Consider the following 16,132-nt stretch of genomic DNA (forward strand, 5'->3'; position numbering starts at 1 on the left):
CAGAAACAGCACACACCCTGGCCTGCTCTCCACCATGTGTGCACACACACGTACGACTACTCAAATAAACGTACTTTATTCATGGAACCAGTTTGAAACAACCCTAAGGACACTGGAATACAATCTTCAAAGGCAGTAACTGTGATGTGAATCCAGTTGAATAAAAACCCAGAAGTAGGCACTCCATTCCCTTCATAGGGCACAGAACCAAATGCACAGCCAAATTAGCCTCCCGTTAAGGACATAGTCTGGTTTTCAGCAGAAACCATCTACCTACTCTCCACTATAAGCATCCAGTCTGTTAAACCCATTATTTAAATGAACTTGGGAAATAACAACATACACCTTTCTGTCAGTCCTCATCAGCTCTGAATTTTGAGGGGCAAAGGAAGTGGAATGCATGCTTAATTGAGGCAGTAAATACAGGGCTGTAGCAGATTGTTTTACTGTTAAATACAGTAATGAGTTTTTAATGGCTGCTGTCCAAAATTACCATGGAGAAAAATGGTTTATTAGTAATAATAATAGCTGGCACTTTTATCTTCAAAGCACTTTACAAATATTAGCTCATTAATCCTCCAACACTGGGAGGCAGTGGTAAATGTTTCTGTCCTCAGTTTACAGCTGGTGAAACAGGAAAATAGAGGAAGTAAGCAAGTTTTCCAAAAGAGGTTTTAGGTATAGAGGTCAATTTCCAATTCAAACGACTCATATCATTTTTGTAATAGTGTCATGATATTACTAATACAAGTACAACATGCACAGAAGCTGTTTATTCATTTCCTTTGCTGTGCAGCCTGGCATTGGGACTGGCAACCCTGATGGCCAACTGGGCTGCTCTTTCCACAATGGCTCTGAGGTTCTTGGAGGAGACACTGTGAACAGTCTCTGCACAGGAAGATTTGCTGCACATCAGCAGCACTTCAAGCTCCTTGACATGGTGGACTAGGAACTTCCAGAAGCCACTGGGAAGCATGTGCTTTGTTCTCCTGTTGCTCCCTTAACCAATGTTGGGTATTAAGATCTGGCTCTCAAATCTTCTGCACACCCTGTTATCAACATCTCTGGGGTTCCATCAGTTGCGCTTGATTCTGACCTATTGGTCTGACTGGTGCTGGATGAACTACTTGGTCCTCTTTTCATTTATGTAATTAAGTAAAATATTTTATTTTTAATTAAGCTCTATCCCCAACATGGGGCTCGAATTCACAACCCCAAGATCAAGAGTCGCAAGCTCTACCAAGTGAGCCAGCCAGGCGTCCCTCTTGGTCCTCTTTTTAATGATCTTGGGCTTCACCAGAGGTCTGAGGGCAGCCATGGTGCCGAGCAGGAGATGGCTGCTAGCTCCCCAGGCAGCGCAGAGGAAGAGAGAACTCATATCAATTTTTATACATAATTGGATGGCATTCACTGTGATGACTGCCAGCCCCTTTTTCAGGGGTTAGTGGTTAAGGTCAAATCCAGTTTATTTGAACCTGACTCACAAAAGCACATGAGTTGAATCCGAATTGCTCATTGGTGGTCCTTTAGTATTATTTCAAGCAAGTCAACTATCTTAAAAAATGCAGCCCAAGTCAATTACATGCAGATGCTTCTATGCATGGAAAGGTGGTCTGTTGATACCCTTTGAAATCTAGCACCACTGAGAATTAATTGCTAGACGTTACAAAGCAAAATTGAATCAAGGTCAAATTTAAACACCTTTATTTGGGCTTTCTATTTTTATCCATTCACTCAGATCTCCTTTATAGAAAAATAGTATCCATCTCAAATTAGCCAATAATAAAAAATAATCCAAACAGCCTATTATTCATTCTGGTGCAGTGTATAGATGTTAAAATTGTTATTATTTTTCTTTGTTTGCTTACAATTGTGGGCCATGTTACAATTTATTGCCATTGTATAATGCCTTAGATGTTTTAATCCAATGAATTCTCCACTGTGTCATCAGATACATTTTACAGAACAAGTTTAGTAAGTCTCTGGATTTATAACACAAAAATGAATATATTTCTTGAGAAGCCAAGTACTGTGCTCTAGAGAAGCAGACATGGGTCCAACAAAAGCCCTACAACAAATCCATTTCCCATGTCCAAGGAAATGAGAACTGTCTAGGCAAAGCAAAAAGCAAACATTTTTGCCTCTATTACACACAAAAAAATGGGAATTCCTTAGTATCTGAAAATACAAACACTGTTTATATTTTGCACATTAAAAGAAAGTAATAACATCTGTTTCTAAATACCCCAAACCAAGAAATCAAATACCTCTCAAAATCCCAAATATATTGACCATGCCTAGGATAGGGTTAATTTTTCTTTTTTTTTTTTTTTTTAATTCTAAAGCCTTAATTGACAGCTGTGAATAAAGATAGTGCCATCATGAAGATTGGTGTCATTTTAAGAAGAGTCAGGCTGCTTTACGACATGTGCCATAGTCAACTATTCCTATCTTAATCTGGCGTGGCAGATACTCACACCTTTGTCGAAATGCCAACCATGTAATGTAATTGGTTACATGTAACAGCCAGATGTGAGGGAAGTCCATGCATATCAGTATGACAGAGCATCAGAAACATTTCTGCCAAGCAGAAGAATGGTAATGAGGGGAAGCAAAAGCTATGGGGAGGGTAAAGGTTGAATTTTACATATACTGGTGCCCAGGGACAGGAAGAGTCAGGCACCAAATGCTTTTACGACAAGACTTTGGAGAGAATACAAACATCCTCCTCTCCCAGTGTATCGCTCACATGGAAGCCCCTCACAATTAATCTGTTGCATTAAGGCTTTTGGATAGTCTTTTTAAATGCTGCCATTCCTGGGATTAAGCATGCATTTTCATGTCATACCTTAAGAAGAATCCTTTAGATCTCCTCTTCCACATGTTTAACTGAGATAATGAAGACACAGTACAGGTAAACTTGGATAAACAACAGGGACACATGCTAGCTTTTGATGAAGACTATAGTTATAGAAAATATAATATTCTCCATAGACTATAGAGAATCCTGCTAACCAAGGGGGCACTAACACCGCACACTTGGGAAATGAAGTCCTAGAGAGAAAAGAAAGGGTAGGCAAAGGACTGAATGGTTGTGGCTTCCCCCAAAATACCTATGTTGAGATCCAAATCCCAGAGTGGTACTATTTGGAGGTATGGCCTTTGGTAGGTAATTAGGTAGTGAGGTGGAGCCCTCATGAATGGGATTCGTTCCCTGAGACTCCAGAGAGCTCCTTTGTCCTCCTTCAGCCATTCTTGTGAAGACACAATGAAAAGTCAACCAGGAGGAAGGCCCTCACAAGAGGAAGCAGACTATGCTGGCACCCTGACCTCAGACTTCCAGTTTCCAGAAATATAGGAAATAAATTTCTCTTGTTTATAAGCCTCTCTACCTAGAGTACACCCTGAATTAACACAGGGTGCTGATGGTGTATGAAAGAATCAAAGGGGGTGCAAGGTAGCAGTTAGGGACTTGGGGCTGGGAATCAGACACTTCTGAGTTTCAGTCCGGATGATTTCTGGCTCTGCCAGTTCTAAGCCACATGGGGTGACTGTCTGTGCCATCCAGCTCAAAATGGGCATTATAATAATAGTACTTCACGGAGCGTCTGGGTGCCTCAGTTGGTTAAGCATCCAACTTCAGCTCAGGTCATGATCTCACAGTTCATGGGTTTAAGCCTGCATCCGGCTCTGTGCTGACAGCTCAGACCACGGAACCTGCTTCAGATTCTGTGTCTCCCTCTGTTGCTGCCCCTCCCCCACTCATGCTCTATCTCTCCCAGTTCCTCAAAATAAATAAACGTTAAAAAAAAATTTAACTGAAAAAAAAAACAAAAAACAAATAATAGTACTTCACGTAAATGACTTACGCAGAGAATGCAAAATATATCATAAACATTTAATAGGTGGTAGCTATTTAAGCATCAGCCTGGCACACAGCCTTAGTCTGTCTGTAGGATAAAGCAATTATTTAATAAAAGCTTTTTAAAATGACTGGTCAATATCTCATAGGACCTATAATCAATTAACCAATCAGTCAATATATCATTGAATTAAAGAAGCTATGGAAAATCAAATCTCCTTATGTTTGGCCATGGCTACATTCAACCTTGGAATATAACTGGTTAAGATTTCATTATTTCTCCTAAACTCATTCCATCCTTCGGTTTACATATTAACTTTTTAAAAAAACTCATTTATACCGTATTTTTCTTGTGTCTCAAATAAAATCTAAAAGTACTAGTGTGGGTATTGAGCTGGGGTACAAATCAGGATATCTGAGCCTTAATTCTGGTTTCACCACTGCCTAACCAGCTATTAGACCGTATTTGTTTGTTTACAGTTGTTTTTGTTTGTTTTTAAAACAGGCTAACGATTTATTCCTTTTTGTTCAGCACATCACTGTAAAAATCAAATCAGATATGGTAAAAAGAAAATCTCTAAAATACTGAAAGCACCCAAATAATGTAAGACATTAATAACTTTTCTTTTTAATAGAAATCTTCCAAAGTAATCTTCTGAACAGATGGAAATATAGTGTTGAGTATGTTAGAAAAGGTCAGTATTCACTTCTCCTTGCAATTTTGCATGTATGAGATGTGTTGTGTCCTTTGAACACATCAGTACACAAAACATCCCATAATAAGCTGATATTCTGTCCCTTTACGTTCTTTAGCAAAGGTCTTCAATGTGATGACAAACTGAACTCACAATCAATTCTAACTACATGGAATGACCAAAACAAACAAACAAACAAACAAACAAACAAAGCCACATTTTCCTTCCTTCCTTACCTACTATTACACTGTGGATTTCACCCCTTAGCCCCAGGAAACACAAATGCTTCCTATCAATAGGCTATCAATGCCCCCCCACCCCCCGATCTATTTCCTCACCCTCTTCACTCTACTGCCACTATGCCAAAGAAGAGGGGTACCGCTCCAGAGATTCAAATGTCCAGGTTACAGTGACTTTAAGTTGCTGGACCGTTATCTGAGGGTGTGTCTCCTTCGCAGGCATAATATCTGCAATCACTAGTCTTACATTTACCACTTACAGCAAAAGCTTTTGTGAAGGAAGAACTTCTGCTAAAAATGCAAACCTGCTACCATAAGGCTATAATAAGCCTTTTGCATTAGTGTCTGTGCTGTATCAGCTCTCATCTTGGAAAGGGGAGATTATATGCAGGGGAACGGACAAAATTGTTTGGAAGTCTGGAGGCTGCAGCTGAAACCTACCTCTGAATGGGAGCATGTCCACCTAGGGAAATGAAAGAAGGGCAAAGAAAGCAACAACCAAGGAAAGTGGGAGAAGATGGTACTGAATGCACATTTAATGGTTCTCCATTTTGTTCCACTTTTGGCAATTCAAACCTTCTCCTTCCTCATTACCCCTTGTTCCATACATTTTAAGGCTTCAAGGTGTGCTGAATGTTCTTCATTAACCTTCCAGATTCCAATCCATTCTCAACCCTCCTCCATCCTCCTCTGTGCAGAGGAAACTAGTCTCTGCAGACCAATCAGGCTCCCCTGCCGTCTGACTTCTGGTTGGTTCGGCTACTCTGAGAAAGGAGAAGATCTGCATCTCCCACTTGACCGTGGCTGGTTCTCTCCGAAAAGCCACAGGTCCTGTCTGGTGGCCTTTCCCTAGGCTACTGCTCTCACCTCCTTAGTAACTTCCCTCATCTACTGTCTCTCTCACTGGATGAGGGGCAGCTCTTCAGCAGCCCTTTTTGAGTTCTCTCAAGCCTGTCTAAAAAGATGTGGTTGCTTCTTGAAACCCCCTTCAATTAACCCCTTTGAGTATGATTTATACATAAGAAAAAAATAAAAGTAAGAACAAGAAGAGACCAAGTTTTACCCGGAGAAGACACAAAACTCTGGGTCCTTTAAGACTGCCAACAGCACTCTCTGGACACTCAGGTTCAAGACTGTAAGAACATCAAGGTTTTTAAGATAAATCAGAAATACAAATTTTTACGTAAAATCCCTGGTTTTTACATATTGGCTGAAATATTTCTTAAACACTCCTAACAAAACACATGTGTAGGCTAGGTTCAGGGTTTGGATCCTAAATAGAGTCTTCTTTAGAAAAAAAAAATGTGCTTTTCATTGCAGTGTGTAATTACAACAAGGTAGAAATTCACATTTCTAGCATCCCTTTATTACACATTTAGTCCTAAAAATATAATTCTCTCTCCCTTATTTGAAAACTTGAGGTAAAACACAGAAGCATCCAGACTCGAAAGTAACAGGAATCTGGCTATCTGGGTCTGTTCGAAACGTATGAATCTAATCAAATCATCTAATTTCAGTAGGGCTCACTCCATTCATCTGCAAAATCAGGATAATGACTTCTTTCCTACCATCTTCACAGAGACATTTGGCTGAGAAATGAAATAATACACAGTAAATGAAAAGTGCATTTGAGCTCTTCAGAGAATAAAGTGCTGTTTAAACCAAAGGGATTAGTAAGAAAAACCTCAGAGGTTTGCCAAAGCTTTTTTTTTCTTTTTCTTTTCCAACCTCATTTCACAACACCAAGCCCAACATGCCTCAGGCCAACATGATGTTAAAGAATGTCTACCCCAATCTATGTTGGTGGTACTCAACCCCAAGGTACATTACCATCACCAAAAGCTTTCAAAAATCCACAAGTCTTAGTCATCATCCCCAGGGATGCTGATGGGATTCATCTGGGCTGGTAGTTTTACAAAGATCTCCAGGTGATTCTCATTTCAGTCAAGCCTGAGAACCAGAACTCTTAGAATCTTTCAAGTATGTGGAACAACCACTATTAGTCTATGTGTGCATAATTGATGTAAGTATCAACAGTTTTCCATTTGATTGTGCCATGATGATGGTTCACACTGAGTCATATACATAGGTATACACGCACATCTCTGTATCTTTATCCATTCATAAACTGAATATGGAATAGATGGATAATAATAATTATAATTAAAAGCCAGAATTCATTGAGTGCTTAATAAGTTCTACTAAACTGTCTATATAGATTGCCCCACATAATGTTCATAATAACACACACAAGCTGGGCATGTATATTAACCTCCATCTCATAGAAGAAATCAGTGTTAGATTAAAATGACTTAGCCAAGGCCACATACCAAGGAGTTAGCAGACTGTGATTTTGAACCCAGGCAGCCTGATTACTATAGCCAGTGCATTTAACCACCACACCAGTTTGCTTCCTTCCCACTGTGCCACACAATATAAGGTTTATGAGATGCATAAAATGGAACGTATTCCCTCAAGAAAGTTAAGATCTGAGAAGGGAATTTTGATGCACACTAAAATTCACAGGCTGAATAGCAAAGTGTTCTATCCCAAACCCTGGAGTTGGGGAGAGTTAGATTAGAAGATGGGCAGATGATGGATTTGCTGAGCTCCTACTTTGCAACTATGGTGAAAATGAGATGCAACAGAAGGGAGAATGATTATGATCACCAGGAAAAGAAACTCTGGTCAAAGAACAGAGAACAGGTCTATAACTGTCAAACTCAGTACATTTATTATTATCATCATCTGCTAGTATCACTCAGATTGGATATTTATACCTTCTTCAATTTACCTATATTGCCAGTTCAAGCAACAAACCACAATTTTGGAAGAATTCATCTCAGTTCAAATTCTATCTCTGATTCTTCTTGAAAAATTGTGTATAAATACATAAATACATAAACACACACACACACACACTCCTAATAATCTGACTTCCAAAGAGATAAACAAGTTGTAATCTTTTGGTAGGAACAAACTATTATGAAAATTAAAATAACATTTTTTACACAAGATTTTACAAACTGAAAACAATATGCATTCTCTTTGTATTTTCATTATCTAAACACAATAGGAAGGTAAGCAGGATCATTTTTTATCCACAATACATAAAATCTCAATTAGTTATGGTCTATTTGTGCACTGACTAAAAACATTCGTTAACAAAACAGAATTTTCTAGTTTACTGGATAAATATACCAGAGGAAATTGCAGAATAATGTTAGGTTGCCAAGCAACCACAGCTCTACTCCCTCTTGTTTGTGATCAATCCAACTCATTCATCAAGCTTCCTATCCCAGTGCTAGAGAATTCCAACCAATTTGTTTCTTGGGGAAATTATAGTGACTTTCGGTAACACAATAACACTTTTATTCTCAGAAGATAAACTTAGATGTTCTTTCGATCAAAGGGATGTGTTAATTCATTATTCTCTACATGGTGCTAATGAGAAAGCTATAATTAACTAACTACACTATTGCGACACACATAAACTGCAGTAATTAGTAATGTTTAAGGTGTTAACCAGCCTCCAAAATTAGAAAATACAGAATCTTTCCTCCAATAAAGATGTAGAGAAAGGAGAAAGCACCATATCTAATTAAATTGGGAATTGTTTCCATTCTCCCTTCCACCCCAAAGAGGGGGAGAGGCATAGTCGCCAAAATGTGAGAGATTTCACTTCAATAGCAGAGAAAATGGCTCAATGCCAATCCTACTTGTAGGTAGACATAAAATGCTGGCGAATAATGTAATCTTTTCTTTGAAAGAATGCTTAGCACAATATTTTTCCAGGAATGAATAGAAAGAATATTATGCTTTCACTCATTAGCTGTGTTAACTTAGCATATTGTATGTAAATCACCATAATAATTGCATTCTCTTCAGACTAAATTAGTTAGTTACAATGAAGCTGTAATCAAAATGTTCATAATTGAAAATATAGTATTCTAGGTCTCGGTTTGAAAAAGTAACAAGCAACACTGATTGAATCAGATAATACAGCACATCATTGAAAACACCCTTAGTATGGAGACAACTCCCTCCTCTAGCTTATACCTTTGCATGTCAATTAGCTTCCCAAATTCAGGACTCAGTACCTACACATGTGTCATGATTTTCCATGTTACCCTTTGTCTTTGGCCAAACTTAAGCTATCCATATGCATCACTGCTTAGATTTTTAGGGGAAAATACAAAACAGTGAAAAGCCAAATTTTGGTTTCTACAATGTATTAGGCTCCATGGCACTGCTGGCTGTCATAAATCAAAGGGCAAAATAATTTCCAACAAATGAAACATTTAATGCCAAGGCTCCAGGGAAACAATATGTAAATGATCACATGAATTTCAGGCAAGCTGTCACACTAATTCCTCAAGGTACCTTTTAAAGATGACATATTCACGGTGAAGAAGAGGGTGTTGTCATGCAAAAGTCAAACTTAAAGCAATACTCTACTATCTGAACTGATACTCACAAGGCTTCCTGACACTCATTCCTTCAAATCTGATGACATTCGGCCCCCTCTATTACTTAATTTTCTTTTATGAGATTAAAAAAAAAAACTAGTAGAATTGTAAATCAATCTTGATCACTACTCTTACTTAATTCCCCCTAAAAATAGCAATCAGCCTAATTATTTCAACAAAGCAATTTTAGGTCAAAGAACCTATCTTCAAAATATTCAAAAGTAAACTACAGTTTATCCAGCAAATATTTTCCAAGGTGAGGTCTATTTTATAAAATAAGGAACTTGGGGATGGGGACATCTGTCCGGTTTTACTTCCTTCAGATCCACCAAGACATGCCTACATTTTAACAAGTAAGTGATATTTTTAAAATGTATTTAAAGCTAATTCAGTAAATGGGATTAATTAACTTAAAGGTAATAAACATATTATGCACAATATCAAATCCTGTCAGTCTCACAATTAGGTTCATGGAATGTTTTGCTCATCACTAGGTTAGTTAGACCACCTAATAAAACCATGAGGTAGCAATAAACACCTGCAGCTTTTTTTTTTTTAAGGAACACATCTGTAAGTATAGATGCAACAGAGCAGAAACTGAAAAAAACATGTATTAATCATGATAGTCCTACTCTTCTACAGTGATGTGGGTAAACACTTGCCCAGAAAGAGATTTTTAATGAACTGCCATAGCCAATACTCACACTTGCCAAGAAATAACTATTTGTCTCTATTTATTCACTGACAATATTCAGGTGCTTGTGAGGAATGATTACACACTGTGCTCTGCCATTACTAGAAGTAAATCCACTGCAGCACTTGAGGCCATAAAAAGGGAAGCTGGGTTAGACACTAGACTCTAGAACCAAGTTAAATTATGAAAGCCAGAGGCTGGTCCATCACAAGAGACTGGAATTAAGACAAACCCAACTAGAACATCAGCCTATGAAAGATGAAATGGAATCTTACACACAAGCTCTAGAATAAACTCTTTCTTTTCCTTGTCACTAAAAGTTTCCCCAAATAGCTTTCTAAGTTTTTCTTTCCAACAACGTCTGACAAGCCATGTTGACCAGCAGTTGGTCACTTTGTATATTCCAATCTGCTGCACTCCAGAGCTATGCAGGTAGTTTCACGGGGCAGAAATACTGATTATCCATCGGTATCCTCCAAAATTAGAAAACACAGTACTTTGTCTTAAATAAAGATGCGGAGAAATAAGAATGCACCCTATCTAAATAAATTGAAGATTAATTAATAATAACAGTAACCCCATCATAACTAAACTAAGGTGCTTATTAAGCATTAAACACTAGGCTAAACTATCTTCTTGGATTATCTCATTCCAGTCCTGCAAAAACCCAAAAAGTAAGGTATTGATATTATCGTTACTATTTAAAAGGGGAAACCGAGGCCCGGAGGAGTTAAATGGCTCGTCCAAAATCACACATCACAGACGTTGGAGCTGGAATTGGAACCCACCTAGGCGCCGCCAGAGACTCTGCCTTGCGTGAGCCCAGGTGGATCACCAGTTGCCCACCTCCGCGCGCACGCGCACATGCCAACCCACCCCCCCCGCCCCCCGCCTCACCACGGGCGTTCCAGAGAGCGCGCCGTCACGCACGCGCGTGCCCAGGCGGCCACTTGCCGGCCCTTGGGCGGGGGGGTGCCCTCAAAAGGTTCTCCAGGGCGGGGCTGAACCCCAGCGCCCCTCGCTTAGCCCCGCTGTGCTACTAGACACCTGCCCTCCGCCGCTCGCCTTCCACCCCATCCCCTGCCCGCCTTCTCGCTGACAGCCGGACCCCCACCCCGCGTTCGCCCCAGGGCGCGGCTCGGGGCTTGGGTACCTGGGCCCGCGCGGCAGCGGCTTCTTTGGCCCTCAGGTTTTCGCTGGAATTCCAAAGTGCGGCTCCCACAGCGAGCAAGAGGAATGGGAATGAAGGGGCCGGCGTCCCCCAGCCTCTCAGCTTCCCGGCTCCAATCCCTGCTCTCCAAATTAATCACTTTCTCCCTCCCCACGCATACTCTCAAAAGAAAAAAAGAAAAAAAAAAGAGAAAAAGAAAGAAAGAAAGAAAGAAAGAAAAAGAAAAAAATGAGAGAGAGAGAGAGAGGCACAAAGAGGAAGAAGGGACCATCCGTGACTGGCATCTCTAGCTCCACCGGCTCAGCTACCAGGGAGCCATGGCAACCACGCCCCCGGCCTGGCTTCTAGCCCCCACGGTGGTCTGGGGAGGTGGAAGTCCTGAACCTCCCGGCTTCCTTGCCCCCCTTAACCCTGCTGTCCACAGAGCTCCCTTTCCAAGCTGGCGGCGTATACAGAACCCCAACCAGTACCTGGGATTCTCCCCTGAGAATGGGAACAAGCTAGGGGCGGAATGGGGTGCGGAAGAGAACAAATGCTCTACGACCCTAGAGATGGTCCGGGTCAGGGGAGAGTGAGACCAGGATTGATCCCAATCCCAGCTAGACCTCCGAACCCCTACTGGAAAGAGAGGGCTGCAATCTCTGGGAGGGTCTGGAATCCTCTCCAGGGGGTAGGGAGTACTGAGGGGAGGAGGGTTGGAAGAAAGACCGAGGGTCAACCTACCCGTAACCAGGAGGAGAAAGTGGGAGCCGGAGGATTCGCGGACCTGGTTCACTCTATCCGAATAACCCAGAGCTGTGTTTGAATACAGCCTCAGCCACCAGGGGGCGGGGCTGGGAAAGGGGGTGTCTCTTCCCGGGTTAGGGCTGAGGGACCTCGGGCCACCCCACTTTTAGGCAAGGATGAAGCCCAGATTGCGCACCATTTCCTACCCACAGTGAGTTGACCCCTCCCAGCCGCAAACCCTTAATCCGCCTTCCATCACGCCCAGAGAGTTGACTACCCGGCGAACTGGGAGAACCCGCAGGGCTAGCAAAACAGATGCAAATTAACCCCCACCTAGGCACACCTGAGCGTTCGGCCTTAGCTCGGTTCCGTACCTTCCCTCGGGGAAACTTCTCCCCCAAGCTGCCTTGCTGCGGGAGAGAGACGTGCAGGGTCCAACAGCTCCTAGCGGATCCAAGGGAGTTTCTTGCCGGCTGCTCGCTGCTGATCCACACGCGAGTCTGCCCGCGGAGATCCTGCCGGGCCCCGCCCGCTGCTGGCAGTGGCCGCGAGAACGCAGGACCTGTTCTGGCTTGCGCTGGGATCCACGCCCTCCGGGCAGAGGCTGGCTAGCGCCTCTCCTCTCTCCCTCGGCTCTGCTTCGCCACCCCTCACCCACGCCGCCTATTTTCCCTCCCTTAGCACACTCCCTTGGGACAGGGAGAGAGCTACAGGCTTAAGACTTTGTATTCCATGCTGAAAAGCAAGGGACGAAGCCAAAACTTCGCTCGTCGTTTTCAACATTTATGGTCAAAAGAGGTAGGATCGCTGTCCCTTTTATCTGCAAAAAAGAATTAAAAAAAAAAAAAAGAAAAAAGCCCTCCCCCTCCCGATGGTTTCACTCAGTACATATTCTAGACACGGGTCGCCGGTCTGGTTTTCCCTCATCGCTGCATGTTGGAAGGGTGTGGTGCCATGTACCTATTAAAAATATTCTTTTTGCTTTCCTGCCCCATTTATAGGTGTGATGGGGCTTGCTATTTAATTTGCAAAAGATGCTACTACAGTAAGCTGCCAAATTATTACATACATAAATTTGGGCACCTTTCACTGTTAACCACTTTTAAAATTATGGTCTGTATTTTTACCACATTATTCCGTAAAGTTTTTTTCGTACCTATTCTGTATTAATTCACTACTATAGGGTAGAAGAAAGCCCGGTGTGCTCATTTCCAATGTTAAAGGCCATTTCTGATCCCTTATCAATTCCACCAAAGCATGTAAATTTTACTGTAGGATTCCAAAATTGATTTGGAAAAGTTACAGGCTTTTGCAGAGTAAGTTATTTATACATCTTTTTTGTTGGGGTTTTTTTTTCACGCAATACCACTTAAAAAATTCTGTTGAATTTAAGTTCTCTTTGATGGTAAGAGAATCATTGACTTCTAATTTTTACTCCACTAAGGCAGTAAGATTGACTTTACAGTCGGGTTTTGTTCTCCTCTTGTGCTTGAACAATGAGGACATTTAGAGCTGTGAGCTCCCCTCAGAGTTGGATACCACTATAGTAGCAGCAAGAGGGAAGGCAATTCAGAATTCTGCTTCAGAAGCAACTGAATAAAATATTTTGAAAATGAATTAATGGACTTTTAAACTTTAATAATTGCTAACCTTGGAGCCCTGATTCTGTCAGTTCCTGTGTGGGCCCAATTCTTACTGACTGCATTGCAAATTGCAAATGCAAGTGAGGGCAGGATTTGTCCTGAGCTTAAATTGTACTGCTAGAGTAGTAATTTCTTTGCCCGGGGCATCATTATTCACATGGCATGTTTTGTAAAGTAGAAACAAAGATAGAATATTGAATAAAATTCCTACAGGGAAAATAAAGGGAAACACTTCCAAAGTCAAGGAGACACAAAAGCTGAGTTGATCTCAGAAGGTGAGCACCGTCTGGGTAAACATTTTCTGAACAAAAGATTCAGAACTCATTCCTGGCCAGACCAACAGAATACTCTTCAACATAGAGCTCTCCTTTTCTCTATGATTTGTTTGCTTGACATTAAGATCATTATTAAAAGATATATAGGGAAAGAAGGAATGAGATCCTAGTATTGATCAGTTAGTGTTCAAGGTGCTAGGATACAGTGGAAAACTCAACAAGGCTACCTGCTTCTTTTTAAGTCAAATATCCAAAAATGTGTTAAGGATTCCAAGGCATAATACTTGAAACAAAAAGATGAAGTGTCTATTCTTAAATATGAGTTTTCTTCAAAAGGAAACAACGGACTTCTGAGTCTCTGACACTGCATATAAATGAGGAAATAATAGCCCAATAGTAAGTCCAAAGCTTACAAGGGACAGCCATGAAGTCTGTATATACACAACACATTTTACCCCAATCAAGTAAATCTGAAACGAGGGAAATAGGGAAAAATACACAGGGAAAAAAGGAGGCAGGAAAGAGGAAGGGAAGAAGGAATGGAGGAAGGAAGACAAATGGTTAACCAACAAAGGAAAACAATATTTAAAACAGAGAATTTCAGGCAACTAAGTAAGCCTTTTTAAAGAAATGAAAAAGAGAAGATGATTTAAATTTCCACGTCCAAGAAACACCTCATAGATGTTATCTCCAAGGATAACATAGGATAATGTATAAATGTACACACACACACACACACACACACACATTTCCAAAGGCAGGTAACAAATGTAGGCTTTCTGACTCAAGGAACTTAAACAGCTCACAGCATCCGATTCCTGAAAGGCTGGAGCCCAAGACCAGAAGGCAGCCTTCAACCAGAGTGGATATTTGGTGAAGCTACCTTCTGCTGCTGCTTTGAAACCCTCTCTTGGCTCCCATCCTCCTGTCTGACACTTTGTTCAGACTCAGTTCCCATTCAACAATCCTAATCTATCAGGCATCACACAGTTGCACGTGAGTGCTAGAGAAAGACTAGATTCTTACCAGTCACATGGAAATAGGGCTGCATTAGCTTTGAAAGGTGTGAATTTATCACTCACAATTGAGTGAGGCCATGTAAAATAAAAATACGACCATCAAACCACAAATGAAGGGGAGAAAGGAAGTCTTTCATGAATAGAAGCAGAAGGTGGGAGAGATAGGCCAGTCATCTGGAAAAAAGAGAAAGGGTATTAAAAGCTGGAGTATTTTTCAGCTTTTACTGCTGATTTACTGCCTATCCCCAGCTTGAACCATCATTTGGTATCATTCCCAGAGCTGGGACCATTGGAGGAGTATTGCCTTTTGGCAAAGCCGAGTAGCTAGTGATATGGCAGTGTTCCTAGAAAAATTGTTTAGCAGAAGAGCTGTAGTTTTTGAAATGGCATTTCAGTCTAGCAGTTCTGAATAGTCACACATCCACAGGGGTTTTCTGGCCAACTACTGTAATAAAGAAAAGCACGATGTTCCACTGAGGGATAGGTCCTCAAAGGCAACCTTGGAAGTGCAAAGCAGCTACCCTCAGCTTGGATATTAAGAAAGCTAAAGAAGACCATATTAATTCTGCAGAGTTAAACCGACAGTGTCGATACTCCTTTAACTTGCCCTTTAATACAAGAACAAAAAGACATGTATTAAAAATCAAAGGGCAATCATTCTGAAACAAATAAAAAGGTGAAATCTTGTCTTTCGCGCCCTGGATCATTAATACGTGTGATTCAGCCTTAGGAGGTCACTGAACCAGATATTTTCACTAGATGGATTTTTTAAAGGGCTAGGTAATTTATGGCCATTAATAACATTATACTTATGTACCTATGATCATGCTAAGTGTTATCAAACCTCATAATTTAAGGCATTTGTTGATTACTTGTAAAAGATCAGAAAGATTTCTGGTCCTCCAATCAGAAATGCTCGAATGCCCATTATGACTAGCTTACTCTCCTATTGGTGATTCTTATCTCAAAGGCCTGAGAACAGGTTTATAGTATGAATTCATATTTGTTGGAAAAAGTTTTCATATTTTTGGAGGATGAGAATTTCATTTAAACCTCTCTATATCCAACATAATATAAAATCTTTTCAATCTGGAAGTTACCTCAGAAAGCATATTCTTCCTTTTATACTTGAGGAGGGCAAGGTTCAGAAACTTTCTTGAGATTGTACAACAGGCTAGTGGCCTAGAATTTATATATATATATATATATATATATGTATACACACACACACACACATATATATTCTTAATCTCATTAATAATTAATACCATATATTCTTAATCATGTATGATTTTAGAAATGACAGGCCACTGCCATCTTGAAGGACAATTGTATTTAT

The 16,132-nt window shown here is 40.7% G+C and overlaps 1 protein-coding gene and 1 pseudogene across 10 annotated transcripts in view; both read right to left on the reverse strand.

Moving 5' to 3' along the window:
- The window catches only part of CHL1 (cell adhesion molecule L1 like), a 201,534-nt gene extending 188,996 nt beyond the window's left edge, over positions 1-12,538 (reverse strand). For 3 of the 10 annotated variants that reach the window (XM_058726201.1, XM_058726192.1, XM_058726197.1), the window contains exon 1: positions 12,231-12,538. The gene's annotated coding sequence lies outside the window, so the exon portion shown is untranslated. Of the gene's footprint in view, positions 1-11,112; positions 11,360-11,853; positions 11,985-12,199 lie in introns of those variants that run through there. The other 7 variants (XM_058726203.1, XM_058726204.1, XM_058726194.1 and 4 more) reach the window with 4 other exon arrangements.
- On the reverse strand, positions 663-2,212 carry LOC131509890 (large ribosomal subunit protein eL32-like; annotated as a pseudogene).
- Positions 12,539-16,132: the final 3,594 nt, after the last annotated feature.

This window comes from Neofelis nebulosa, chromosome 4 (genome assembly GCF_028018385.1).
Source record: "Neofelis nebulosa isolate mNeoNeb1 chromosome 4, mNeoNeb1.pri, whole genome shotgun sequence".
Lineage (NCBI taxonomy): Eukaryota > Metazoa > Chordata > Mammalia > Carnivora > Felidae > Neofelis > Neofelis nebulosa.